We start from the raw sequence: 15,175 nt of genomic DNA, 5'->3' as shown, positions 1-15,175 counted from the left end.
CTTTTAGGATCTAGAATGGTTTTCATCCAAAGATGATATTCTAAAAGCTGAGCAGTTGGGGTGAAGAGACTCCTGTCTGTGCTTGATATACAGATGACCTCTTCTGCCCTGTTTTGGGGTTTAAAGAGGCAAAAGTGTCCCACAATGGATCATGAGACCTATCCTACTGCTGGGCAGATTGTATTGGGCTCCTCCTAAGGATTGCACTCAGTTCCATTTCTTGTGGCCTATAGCATTGTGCCTAAGGTAGCAACTAGGGCAGCAATGATTTCCTGCTTGTAAGATTACCAAACTAGCTGTGCTCTCTGCACTGTCAGTGAGCCAAGATGGTAAAAGAGTCAATTGTTTTTTTTTCTTTTTATTTCTTATTTTTAATGCTCCTTCGAGGCTCCAGACTCACTGGAGACATCCTGACACAGAATGCCTTGTCCAGCACAATGTGATGCCCTTTACCTAGCGAAAGGGTGAGTCTCATAAAGGTGCTGTCTTCCCTCCCAGAACAAACAACGGAAATGCATCAGGAGAGCTCAGCTGCAGACAGAACGCACCTCGGAGCAGGAGCCACCCTGGGATTCCTCAGATGAAAGCCAATTTCAATGAACATTGTGTTTCGAAGCCTGCTTCCTCTTGCTCTGTAAGTGCTGCAGAAGGACCATCCCACTTGCGTCTGCTGACACAAAAGAATGCTGTGGCTGGGAGATCTTATCACATCTTCCTGTGCCACAGCAACAGAGCTCCAGTTGTGTCTTGCAGAATTGCTCATTGTTTCACAGGACGACTGGCTCCTTTGGGTGGGATCTGATGGCATCTCATAGAGTTGAAGGTAGGTGGTACTGGGAAGTCAGCCAGCCACGTGACTCGGTTTACTGGCTTCGCGGAAGTCAGACAGAAGAACACACTTCACCCAGACTTCTGAGTGGCAAATAGATCTCCATTTAAAGTGGTGTGTTTTAAATGTATATTTATTTAAGTATGCATAAACTGTCTATGCAATTATACAAGTAGAAGAAAGTAATAGAAGTGATACCCTGGATGTAGAGTTTCTCTGTTAGCAAAAGCCACTGCTTCTTTTCTTTTAACCTACCACTAATTTGATTCTCAGAAAACTGAGAAGAATCTAAGCATTTGGAAAGTAGAAATCTAATTATTTATTATCCTCTCTGGAGAATTTAGATGCCTAAATATGAATATTTGGGAATGCAAGCTATATATCTCCAAACAGGTGTTTGCTTCATGAAGATGAACTTTAACTTTTAAATTATCACATTTATGTTTAAAAGCATAACTAATATAACATTGGGCCAAATAAATTTGGCCAACTCTAGATGTGTCCCTTTGCCTAAAAAGTCCATGGCCTTTTCCAGTAAGACAATGTAGATAGTTACCTCTTCAGCTACCCAGAGAGTACGTTCTATTTCCTATTTCTCCACTTCATTGCCTTTTGTAGCAATTCTTATGAGAAGTATACAACTATCAGCAAGACATATCAGGGAATAAATCCAAAGAAACATTTATATGGTTATTTTTTTGGTTATGTGGTACTGAGAAATAGAACCCCGGGCCTTGTGCATGCTAGGCAAGCACTCTACCATTAAACCATATTCCCAGCCTGTAAAGAAATATTTTTAATATCTTTTTCCCATGTTTCCATGTAAAACTTTCTAACATCTCATTTCTCTAAAAATACCTATATACAATTATTTGACTCCAAATTAATTTTTCTTCTCTAATTTGATTAAAGTTCCTAGGATGAATATATCACCAAGATAAGATGTCATCTCTGGAATATACTTACTGAAATGATCACATGCTGTAGTTAGTTATGAATTTAATGGTTTTACCTCAGTGAACTATGAGCACTGTAAGAAAGAGCTATGTCATATTCATCTTTGTATTTCCAGTTTCTAGAACAATATCTTGACATACTGATATGTAGTAAAGAAAAAAAGATGGATAGATGGATAATGGATGGGCGAATGGATAGCTGGATAAAAGTCTGTGCTGCAGTGCCTAACTATTCAGAACTTGATCCAGGCTGCTTTTATAGTTTAAGACATGACCATGCTAACCTTTGGGACCTTTGTGAACCCATTCTTAGATGCACAGAATTCAGAAATTTTCAAGGTCACACAATTTGACTATTTCATTCTACTGAAGATATGATTCAGAGAGAATCTGGTTTATCCATATTCACATATCTAATAAATGAAGCAATAGCTCTTGGTTAAAATCCAGATGTATAATTTTCAGTCGGTCAGTGCCTCTACCCAATCCCTCCCTCCCACCCCTGCCTTGTGCAGCTTTCCATCAGTGCCTCTGGGAGGCTCTGAGGCACCCTGTACAGCAATATCACTCCTGTCTCATCTGGACCAAGAGAGAGAAAACTTGACCAGAGCAAAACTCACGAAAGGAACAATTCTGGGGTTATGAAATCACATGTTGGGGTACTTGAAGAAAGGGAAGAACAAAGGACGCCTTATCTTTATTTAGGTTGATGTCCTTCCAGGTCTCTGAAAAGGCTCCATTCAGACTTCAGTGGCTGATGCCCATCTGCTCCCCAGCTTTCGAGGATAACATCTGGAAACAGTTCTGAACAGTATTACTCCACTGGCGAGGACTGCTGTTTAATGCAAGGAGCCTAGTCTTTAGAATCCCTTTCCAGAGAAATGTATTTTCCTCCAGTAAAAAATGAGGCTGATAGAATGATGTGAACTCTAGATCTGTCTGCTATAAGGAAATAGTGACAACCTGTCCCATATCACTGCCTGCATTTTTGTTTCTCTTAGTTACACTCAATCACAATGCATCCTAATGTTTGCAATTGGCCTACAATAAACAGAATGTTGTTCACAAAGAATTTAACATTTTAGAACAAACTATTAGCTAGATGCTAGTAGCTCATGCCTATAATTCTAGCTACTCAGGAAACTGGAATCTAAGGATTGCTATTCAAAGCCAGCCTGGTCAAGAAAGCCTGAGACTCTTCCAATTTGCTAGCAAAAAGCCTGACATGGATCTATGGTTCAGGTGGTAGAGCGTTACCCTTGAGCACAAAAGCTCAGGAACAGTGCCCAGATCCTGAGTTGGAACCCCAACTCCATCACACACAGACAGAAAAAGAAAAACAAATAGAATCAAACAAAGAAAAAATAAAAGTAATGAAAGACAACTGAAGATGGTGGTGTAACACCTATAATCCCAGTACTTGGGAGGTCAAGGCAGGAGGATTGTAAATTCAAGACCAGCCTAGGCTACACAGTGGGACCTGCTCAATTGTCTTCCGCATTTCACCCAACAAACTAAATAAATAAAAAGAGAAAAAAAAAGCAGCTGGCCTATGTTCCTTGAAGACCTTCCTTCTTGAAGAATCCATCAACATTTTTTTTAACCTCTACAACACTGATACCATGGAATATGTATGTTCGTTCTTACCCTGGGGAAAGTACTTAAAGGAACTATTTCCAGAAACATGTTATTTCTCAATAAATAAATGTTTAACAGTATGAAAATGTATTCACAGTTTGAGTACGTTATTTATCAGTTGCTGTTCTGGACAGTCAAAAATTTAGGTTTGAGATTTTTTTTTAATGTTATATCTTCAAGGAATTTGAATTTGCTTTCAAGTTTTAAAAAATGTGCTGCAAGCAAAAGACGGTATGATCTGTTCTTGCATAGTAATGAGGAGAGAGCCCCAAAATGTGCTCTCTGGGCTGCCTACAAAACTGCTTGTGATAGCAAATAACCACTGTGGTTTCATAACTGACCTTCCTGGAAGTGCAGAATTTCCCAATGTGAGGGACCATACTTTTCCTTTTGTTTCTGGTGTCTGTCTTCTCAGAGAGCATTGAGATGGACTTATATCTCTTACTTTAGAGTCCATGAGTTTTACTCAGAGAATGGTAAGATCATGCTTGTGTGCAAAAGAGTGCTTATGTGCCATTGTGTGCCAGCATGACAAGCTTTGCCACAGCTAGATGGGCAGAATTCACAGCAGAAGCAGCCAAGGACAAAGAAAAGTGCGTGAGAGATAAAGGGGAAAATGTTCTTAAACCAACCCTCCCTTCCTCAAACCAATTTCCTCATGAAGATATTTGTCCACCCAACATGGCTGATGTTTCTAAAAAAACTCCCATTGTTGAATAAAACCTGTCCACCTGTCCATTCTTGCCTCAGACACAGAAGTAAGGAAAGACTAAAATGGGGAAAAAAACATTTTCAGGCAAAAATATTTTACCATTTTTAATGATAAAATTGTTCTTCTTAGTTGACTGGTTAAATTGAACGACTTTTTAAAAAATGATAGATTGGTCCAGGTGGCTCACACCTGTAATTCTAGCTATTCAGGAAGGTGATATCTGAGGATGGCAGCCAAGGCAGGAAAGCCTATGAGACTTTTTTTATTTTTTGTCAGTTGTGGGGCCTGAACTCTGGGCCTGGGCGCTGTCCCTCAGCTCTTCAGCTCAAGGCTAGTGCTCTACCACTTCTGGCTTTTTTTTTCTGCTTATGTGGTGCTGAGAAATTGAACCCAGGGCCTCATGCATGCCAGGCAAGCACCCTACCACTGAGCCACCTTCTCAGCCCTTTATGAGACTTTTTTTTTTCTCCAGTTCACCACCAAAAACTTGGAAGTGAAGGTGTGGCTCAGTCTTGAGCGAAAAGGCTAAGGGACAATGCTCAGGCCTTTCTGAGTTCAAGACCCAGATCCTGAGTTCAAAAAGTAGAATGCCCTTTGCTGAAGTAGTAATGGAATGATAACAAACGTAATTGATTGGTTAAGACTGGGGGTTGGGGAGAAGAGTCCTTTGGCTCTTCAGCTATCTGACAATTGATTCTATCTATGCCACAAGAATCCTTACTCTTCTTGTCTGAAGTTTTAAATCTGAAATATACTTGATTGTTAGAGTTTGTGCATGTTGGGGTGACAATGTAAAAGGACCCCGAGTAGCTGAACAATGGAGGGAGGAGCAGAATGGAAAAAGTTATGGAAACTTTCCACTCATGAACAGCACACACCCTCATGCAAACAAAGCTCTTGGGCTACGACCATAATTTTATTTTTTAAAAAAAAGTGATAAAATACTCACTAAGCCCTGGGAGGGGATGAACAATGGATCTTGAAAATAACAATCCTCCCAAACTCAATCCTCCCAAACTCCATCTCACAGATGGAGCAGTTAGTAAGGAAAGATTTTTGCCCTTTCTATTTCCAAGTGTCTATTTCCTTTCTGGAACCCTGAAGGTTTGAGCTGCTGTCAGAACCAAGGCAGCATGTGTCAGCAGCTGGGGTTCTGTATCCAGCTTTGTCCTCACCACATCGTCCTTCTGCCACTGTGAGCGAGTCAGCTCAGACTGACAGTGATTGACTGGCTTGCCACTCAGGACACCCCAGGCAGCTTCCTTCACTAAGGCTACATCTCTATCTCTGTGGTTTGCTTGGTAACAATGACTGTCACAGAATGAGAGAGGGGGTGGGGGAGAGACAGACAGACAGACAGAGACAGAGAAGAGACAAGATAGAGACAGAAAGAGACACACAGAAAGAGAAAGAGACACACAGAGACACACAGAGACAGAGAGAGACAGAGGGAGACCGAAAGAGAGAAACAAATGCATGGCAGAAGCCACTAGTGAGCTGTTGTCCTGGCCATTCATCATCTCACAGTACTCTGTACTTGAGCACCGAATAGCAAAAACCCTGAAAACATGTTAGCTGTGAACACCTTGTTTCTTGCTTCCTTTTCCAATGTTTCTTAGAACCAGTTTGTCCAAAATAAATTTTAAAAAGCACACTTGTAGATTCTGGGGCTCATGATACTGAAACAAAATTGTCCTTTTGCATAAGATTAAAACACTCAAAAAATCCACTAAAAACCACAGCTGACTTTGAAGAATCAGGCTGTTGATAATAGGATCATTGCATTTTTTTTCTTAAAAATATATGTAACTTTTCTTCTCTAATTGTCTAATTCTCTAATTCTTCTAATTGTCAGGCCCAAGAACATCATGCAGTTTATTTGAGGTCGTATGTTACATGGTACTTGGTGTTTTATGACTTTCAAAGAGTTTTCAGATGATCTCATTGGATCCTCAGATAACCCCACCAGGTTAGGTAGAGTTGATGGATCCTTTATCATCATTTTCCATATGAGGAAAGAGAAGTAAATAAATTGTGTAACAAGCCAAGGTCACCCTGGGCTGTACTGGTGGAACCAGATTCCAATAGAAACATTGAACTTCTAGACCAGGTTTTTGCTTTGTTTACTTCTCTCTCTCTCTTTCACTCTCTGTAACAAAGAAGGCAAACAATTCTATGCATTGAATTATATCACTTTTTGTGGGGAAGGCATATTCTGAGATGATCTTAGGTACTCTCAGATCTTTCGGGGGGTTAAAGTCATGGTTCAGTTTGTAGAGTGCTAACCAATGAGCAAAAGTAACCAAACAAACTGAGTTTAAGTCCTAGTCTTGGACCTAGGGGGAAAAAAAAGACTTCAGAACTGCTAATGTGGTATCTCTTTTTAATCAACAAAATAACGCTGATCAGGGATTTTAACTTTAAATTGTCTGTTTTCAATCTCTGATTTAAGTTCCAGTGAAGCAATTCGTATTGAGTAGGAGATTGTAAGACAGGGGCAAGCAACCCTCATTTTCTAGTAAAATCATCTAGGGATCTTTTAAAGCCTACATGTGCCTAGACTAAAACAAGACCAATTATGTGAAAGTACATTACATGCCCGAATGGAGCTACCATCATGTACAATTTAAGAGAAGCCAAAAGGAAAAAATAAAGATAAAAGAGATGAGGTTCAGGAATTGTAGCATTCCTTCCTTCCGGTAATTGGAGTGTGTCTCCAGGCTGTGAGTCACTGACCCATCATCTTCCCACTCATGAGAAATGTGATCCACTGTGGGGGGAGGGCAAATGAGTGGAGAAGAGGAAAGGCAGGCAAATACAGTCATAATATTCAATGCACATATTTGAAAATGGAACCAGGTAACTTGAAGGGATGGGTGGGGATGAAACAGATGTGGGGAGAATGATGGTGACGTCACGGAGGGGAAGAGGCGACATGGATCAAGGTGCATGTGCACGAAACTTTTATTGACTTGAAACTCTTTTGTACAACTCCTTCCAAATCCAAATCTTCTTAAGTCAACACTCTTCAGATTAAGTATCAGCCAGACTATAGCCATAGTTTGGTGTCCCATGACAATTTTTCTCTATTTGCATTTGCCTTTTTCCTACTGCTTTTTTATTTTCTTCTTTACCAAGAATGTCCTACTTCATAGTCATAATAGTAGTAACATGCTCTTCTGCATCTTCCTTCCTTTCTCTTTCATTTTCTCTCCCTCTGACTCTTATCCCTCCTCTCTTCCTCCTTCCCTTTGCTCTCTTTTTTCAATTTTGTCTGTTTGTAGATTTTACACTGTAACGCATGACTAGACTATGAATAAAATTTGAGATGTTACAGTTTTACATCATCTCTGACTTCATCTAAAAATTGTTTTTCTTAAAAATAGTGAAAAATAAAGAAGGGGAATAAAATTTTATACTAACTGGAAAACACATAGTTCAAAATGTGTAGGTTGCCCACTAAATTAGTAGGTTTCTTATTTTAAGCTACAGATTGCACAAGAAAACCCAGGTCCCCTCTCTACAAGTCAAATATTTAGTGATTGTATTTCTTAGTAATCTCATAAACTACACGAATAATCCATTTTTAGTAGAAGATGCCAAAACAGAAAATCAATATTTAAGGAGAAGAGAATCCCAAATCCTAACAATAGGGTCATATCTTACTATTATTAACACTTAATTATTTCTCACATCAATGGCAGTTTTCAATAAGTCAAGTATGAAATTCAATAAAACACAGTTTTACCTGAAAGAAGGGTAAAGGGAACATTCTAGCACACTATTTTTCTATTTGTCCTTGCACAGCTGAGTTCTGGGGGTGAAGGGGAGGTTTAAGCATCAGCTAATGGAGAGTTGCATTTAAATATCATGGACAAGATCTTTCTGGGAATAACATCTTTCTATGTCTAAAAAGCAATGGCTTAAAAAGCTGGGTGCCGGTGGCTCACGCTTGTAATCCTAGCTACTCAGGAGGCTGAGATCTGAGGACTGTGGTTCAAAGCCAGCCCAGGCAGGAAAGTCTGTGAGACTCTTATCTCCTATAAACCACTAGAAAACTGGAAGTGGTGCTGTGGCTCAAGCGGTAGAGCACTGGCCTTGAGCTGAAGAGCGCAGGGATAGCGTCCAAGCCCAGAGTTCAAGCCCCATGACCGACCAAAAAAAAAAAAAAAAGAAAGCAATGGCTCTATAGTCTCTATGTCTATAGCTGGATAATTAGTGATCATCATTAATCAGTTCTACTCCTGTATTTTTATCACCAACAAAATTACAACAACCTATATTTTTAGTGAATTTTAATTGCAAGCTTAATCTAATATTTATTTATCACTTTCAGGAGCAGTTTGCGGACTGATTAGAGAAATCTAAAATGATACTTCTGAAGATAGAAATAAAACTTCCCACTAGGAATAAAAAGACTTTTCAAAAGTAGAGTGTGGGGTGGGGCGGGTAGGGGATGGCAGTGGTGAGGTTTCTAGGTTTCTTCACCTTTAATGTGGAAATGCGTATTCACGTGGGATGGTTTTAGATTACCTATCAGAAAGTGCAGATCAAGTAACAGATGTATAATTTATGGAACTGATTGCTTCAAGCAGAGAAGCAAAAGAGAAGCTTTTCTAAAAAAAAAATAAGGTTTTGCAACTCAGGTTGTTCTCAAGAGGAAGTGAGCATATGGTAATTATTCTCAATTGAAACCTGGTGATGAAATGTACAACCAAAAGGAAAAAGGAACTCAGAGAAATGTCAGAGACGCAAAAGGCTCCACCACTCTCGCTAGTGTTTTCTCTCCTTTTTTGGGGGGGGAGGGGTAGGAAAGGAGAGAAATGGTTGTTGGTACCTTGGAAAACTATATTGTCTAATGTGACTTGAACGCTTGTGGGACTATGCACTGATGTTCTATTATGTTCTCCCCAAGCTTTCTTTGGTAGATAGATGAATATATGAATATATGTATCAACAGAAGCAGAGAAATACTCTCCAGTCAAGCTGAAGATAAAGAGGGGACAGCAGCTCAACTTCATTTATGATTTTTCACTCATTTTGATCAAATTACTTTGATCATGGTTTCACTTGTGATGTTGATCCTTTAATATCCTCAAGGTCAAAAGTCTAACAAAGAAGATGAATAAACAGTCATTCATAGGTCCAGAACAACTGGATTAGAAAGATGAGGTCATAAATTGTCTCCAGGAAATTCTCCTAGGAAGGCCCTCACCCAAAAGTCCTGAAATGGAACCTAAGACCAGTGAGCACAGAGGTTTCCTGTATCAATGCTCCTGATCAGCAGGCTGGGGACAAGGGGACAGGAGAGTCGCCAACATGGCCAGAACTCTTCAGTCACATGCAGGAACTGCTGATTTGAAGGGGAAAAAAACAAAAAAACCAAACCACTAGTTGAGATTAATGTCATAGCAAATCAGATCGAACAGGATATGATAAGCCAAGCTGAGCCCTACACTCCTATGAGAACACAGTACTCAAGGAGAGAGAGGTTCAAGTTTTAAGTGTTCACAAACAAGGAACAACACCTCCTTAACTAGTATCTCATTTCTACATTTGTAATGCTTGGTTTTTTATTTGTGTGCTACTTTTAATGTCTTCTTTGGAAGAGACACATTGTCTGCAATGTGTCTGAGAAAAAGAATAGTGGTCCCCACAATCCTGGAGAAGGAGAATCGCAGTGCAATGCTATGTAAACGAGTTGATGGTTAGCCATCCACAGCAACTTGGATTAACCTTGAAAACATGCTATTGAACATGGCGTAACAGAAGAATTCTCACACAGTATAGTTCCCTCTACACAACATTCAAAAACAGGTATTAGTAAACAATATGCTTGCTGGAATCCTTACGTTGATAACAGGGGAAAAAAATAAAGAAGAACCAACATAAAAACCAGGATTGCTTTCCAGGAAGTAGGCAGGGAAGGACTGGCAGTGTCCTATTATTTACTTTGGTGGTAGGTTACTGTTTCTTCTCTTCCCTCTCTCCTTCCCTCTCTCCCCTCCCCCTCTCCTTTCTTCCTCTCCCTCAATCTGTAGTGCTTTGGTTCTCTCCTGAGCTTAACAGTCATCCAATTCTGCTAACAGTCAACATGTGTGCCTGTAACACCACAATCATCCGCCAGATCTATTTCCATCTATACCTGGAGCACAATATCTCCTGTTCTACCTTGCAGTCAAATGGGTTTGAGTTCTTATCCACTAGAGGCAGCTACCTCCTCAAAGCTTGGCTCTAATGATCTATACATACTACTTCTTTCCTCATTTTGTGGCCTGCAAGGGACCCAGTGTTTTCAAAGCCCTGAAACTCTTTAGCATTGTATTTCCCACAGTATAAAACATTAGATAATACATGTTTTAGGTTTTACAGATCACATACGGTCTCTCTTCTCTTTCTTCTGCTCTTCCCTTAATAAAGGTTAAGAATGTAACTTTGTTCCTGATAGGGGCCTTTGTGTGACTCAGGGACTGGAGTTTGCTGGCCCCTGTACTTGATGTGGGGTTTCAGAATGGTGATGCAAAGCTGGACCCCTCCTGTTCTTATTCTCTACCACTGAACACTGACTTGTTTGGTTTTTGATGGGAATGATGCTTTTTTATATTACTGTTTTAATTTTTTCTTTGGACTACAAACATGAGGGCTTCTGTGGTCAAAACCAGTAAAACAGGCCACATTCACACTATGGTAAGTTGGAGCCAGGGAGAGTTATGTAAAGAATTCACCCCAATTGATCTTCTCCACTGCAGGGTTTGCTTACACCACCAATGTCTTATTTTTTATTCCACTTTGTCTGGCCCATGACTTGGGAATATCATGATCAAATCAGTCTCACCAGGCCCAAGGCAGGCTGCTTTGGGATCCGAGCTTTAACATCTAAAAGACATTTTCAACTGGAGAATCAGAGGAGACCCAGGATGATTGACAAGGAAAGGAGATATGTACATCACCACACACATAACTGAATCCACAAAGCATTTAGAAACTTCAGGTGTATCTCACACATAATATGAATGCTTTATTTACCTAGACCCTCAATGATGTCCCTCTGTTACTTACCCACTTTACTGAAATAACCCACACCTGTGAAGTTTCTTCCTTGTTCTTATTCTCAATTTTCTGCTGCCTGGGCCTTGCTGGAGTCCTTGGTAGCAGTGGTTGAGGAAAGGTGTCAGGAGGAAAGGCATCCTGTCTGCCCGTCTCCCTCAGGTCTCTCCCCAAGATGGAGCACGCATCACATGACAGAAACACACCTGCACTGGCATGAGCAAGTCCTTTCCTTCCAATGCCAGCAGATTGTATTTGTTCTGACACTGAGTAAGTTGCTATTTTCTTTTCGAAGCTGACATTCATTTTGTGCTTTGCAGCTGTAAAGTCCACAAGAGCAAGCTTTGGCTTTCTCTAGCACACTCCATCTTTAATCATTTACTTCCATGAAGATCGAGAAGCACAAAAAGAACACCAGCACCAAGAAAAAGCCAACACTTGTTGGCAACTGTACTTACGATCTACTTCTAGAAGCAAAGGCATCAGGTTTAGGGTTTGAACTTAGGGACAGGCCTCTCTCTGTTAGCTATTTCCCTCAAGGCTGGGGCTCTACCAAATGAGCCACAACTCCACTTCTGTCTTTTTTTCTGGTTAACCAGAGACAAGAATCTCACAGACTTTTATGCTCAGTCTGTCTTTGAACCATATTCCTTGGATCTCAGCCTCTTGAATAATGAAGATTACAAGTGGCAGTGTCCAAGTTAGGTTTCTACAGCACATTAAAAAGACTACAGTTTACAATAATTTATTACATACTTTTTGAAGAATTAGGAGAGAGGAATTTAAAGATCACCAACCCCTCCCCACAAATTTTAAATGTTTAAGGGGAAATAAATGCTGTTATACTGATCTCTCAATATGATGTTCATATATCAAACTATTAACTGCACCCCACATAGACATGCAATTTTTAATAGGGTGGGAGAGAAAACAGTGGGTTTAGAAAAGGTCTTCCTCTTTTTTTTTGTATTCACATCTTCCCATCTCTGAAATAATGTTCATACTGGATCTTTTGCAGAGAGTAAGTCACAGATTAGATATTAATTCTTAGTAACCACAAATGATATACACTGAGTAGTTGGTTTATATGTGAACTTTGACTCTACCTAACTTTATTATTTGGCAAGCTAATATTAGTAAAGCAGTTATAGCTCATTTCTTAATGCTTACAGGGAAGTAGCCTTTCACTTGGTCCTTTGAAAAAAATGTCATTGTGGGTCTTTGAAAAGCAACAGAAGACCCAACTCCATAAAACCAGTCCTTTCTGTCTGTCTTGGTGCATGGTGCTTAGTGGCTTCTGTCTTTATGGTACCTATTCTTTGGGCTGGGACCTATCGTTTCCCTTTGCAGAGTCTAATGCCTCCAGGAAACCACAGATTCGGGTGAGAGTAAGGGTGAGTGAAAAGCTGGCTTTTCCAATGAATGAATAACATGGGTATAGGATTTTTTAGGCTGGTATGTAGTGGTCTGAAGGGATTAAGTAGAATTAGCTTCGTGTTAATTCTCTGTTTCTTCTCTCTCTTTTAATTTGTGAGGACTGGGGTTTCAACTCGGACTTGTATATTAACTAGGAAGATCTCCTATTGTTTAAGCCATATCTCAAGCACTTTTTACTCAGTTCATTTTAAGAGAGGGGTGTCACTTTTTGACCTGCAATCCTCTTATTTATGCCTCCTACCATGGATGAGGTGGCAGGTGTGGGACTTTACTCGGCTGTAGATTATGATGGGGGAACAATCTAAACTTTCTGCCCATGCTAACCTCAAACTAGGATGCTTCCAACCTCTGCCATCTGAGTAGCTGCACTGCCTTCCCTACTTCTCTTTCTGAATTTTTTATTTGAGATACAGCTCAATACAAAAGTCTGCTTCTTTTGTACATTTTAAAATTGCTTGTAGAAAGGTTTCTATGTATTATGTCAATTTTTAGCTTGATACTGTTTTTTAATGGATGAGACAAACAAGAGCTTTCAATTTTATATACCATAAGAAATGTGCTGGCCCGTATCAGATTCTGAGAGGATTCGTAGATAGTTGCTATGAAGCAATCGTATTCTTAGAAAGCTTCTCATTGGAGCCTCAACTGGGTCAGTTTTAAGGTTATTCTGGGAGCTGGGTGAGTTTGTTCTCTCTGACTCACATATTCTGACACATTATTTTACAACTTCTTGTGTTTTTTTCTGAAAGTTGACAGACACATGAAAAATTAATAATTCAGTTAGTAAAATATACTATGTCTATAAACAACAGAGATGCTTTTAAAAATAAAGGTGCACCACTTTTACTGTAAGACTTTCTGGGAGCATTAAAAATGCTAGTCAGGACCAGGGATATATCATTCAGTGGTGGACCATTTTTTGCCTATTATGTGCCAAACCCTGAGTTCAATCTTTAGAAACCATCAATAATAATAACAATAATAGTGATTAATAATGATAATCATCATCAATCAACCTCTAAGTTGATATAGAAAGGGTATAAAATTCCTTGTCCTTTAAATCTTTTCTGCAGTTCTTCATTTTGTCATCAATATTTTGATTTTTTCCTTGAGACAAATCCACTTAGATCTCAGCCTTAGCTTATGGTGTCTACACTACAATGTCTATTACGTTAAAAAAGCAAATAGGATTCTTGGATTCATGTGGCTTCTGTGGCCACGTTTAGATAGATGTGGCCATCATCAAAAATGGCTACTTCTACTTTGTTTCTGGTTTGATTTAAAGGTAAATATAGGCATGACTGTCTTGTATCAGATGCTAAGGTCTTTTGTTAACATAGAGATGCAAATCAGATCTAATATCACTTAAAGAAATATAGGCATGACTTACCCAGCCACTATTAATTTCTCTATTTTCTAATTTCTTGCAGTGATAGTTTAGCTTATATTTGGAAGCTAGCTATCAAGCTATTAAAAAATATTGCCTTCCAATCCATATTACAATATGCCATGTTTAATCCAAGAATGAGTAGTTGTTGTACAGCATGGCAAGCTTCTTGCTTGGGTTGCTATACTATCTACCAATAATACACAAAGATAACTCATAAGAAGTCAAAATTTAGGCAAATAATTTGTGAAGAAATGCATGTATTGATGGAAGAAAGAGAAACTCTAGTGAGAACAAATTTTGCTTTGAGCAAAATTCGATGGTAAGGAAGCATCCTTAGTCTCCCTTGGGGCCTTTGCCTAGAGTCCTCTCCTCCACATAAACAAAACTACCTTCCTTCTTGCCTTGGATTCTCAGTTGAAAGGTCACCCTGGAATGATTTTTTCTGGTTACCTGGTCTAAGAGCAAGCCCTGTTACATAATTGCCTGCACAGCTGATATTCTTGGGCTTAGTCTGTTTAGTGTCAATCACTTTGCTGTTGCCATGTGTGAACTTTGTTCCGTTTTAGGCTGTCAGCCAGCACCAAGAACAATGTGTAGCAGATGTTGTGAGTTGAACTGCTTCCCCTAAAGATATGCTATTGTCTTGATCCCAGTATCTAAGAAGAATACCCTTATTTGGAACAGGGTCATTGTGGGTATAAGTTAAACCCATTCATCCAAAATGATGAACTTTATAAGAAAAGCAGAAACATGTGACAAGATCGCTAGGTGAGACACAGATCCTTGGAGAAGTTGACTATGTAAAGAGGAGGCACATATTACAATTAAACTGGCACAACCAAAGTATACCTAGGGCCACCAAAAGCAAGAGGAAGCAAGGCTCCCCCGAAGACATCAGAAGGAGCTTGACTCTGTCACACCTCAAATCTCTTTCAAATCCCCAGGGTTTACATTCCACCCTTGAATCAAAGACTTCATATCTGTCTTAAGGATATAATGAAGTAAAAAATAAAAAATAGTATTTTTATAATAAGAGAAAAATAAGATTTGTTTGGAGGGGGGAGGATCGGGTCGTGGGGCTTGGGCTCTGTCCCTCAGCTCTTCAGCTCAAGGCTAGTGCTCTACCACTTGAGCCACAGCGCCACTTTTGGCTTTTTTTTTCTTTT

General features: G+C 39.6%; 1 long non-coding RNA gene across 1 annotated transcript; it reads left to right on the top strand.

Annotated features, from left to right (window-relative positions):
* The first annotated feature begins 513 nt into the window (after window positions 1-513).
* On the top strand, window positions 514-3,513 carry LOC122100469. The gene is made up of 2 exons (XR_006146186.1): window positions 514-823; window positions 2,507-3,513. It is a non-coding gene; the product is annotated as an uncharacterized LOC122100469 (long non-coding RNA).
* Window positions 3,514-15,175: the final 11,662 nt, after the last annotated feature.

The sequence above is a fragment of the Dipodomys spectabilis genome, unplaced genomic scaffold (assembly GCF_019054845.1).
Source record: "Dipodomys spectabilis isolate Male_0828 unplaced genomic scaffold, ASM1905484v1 ptg000001l, whole genome shotgun sequence".
Lineage (NCBI taxonomy): Eukaryota > Metazoa > Chordata > Mammalia > Rodentia > Heteromyidae > Dipodomys > Dipodomys spectabilis.
The sequence above is the reverse complement of the archived record's forward strand: the minus strand, read 5'-3'. Positions and strand labels throughout refer to the sequence as shown.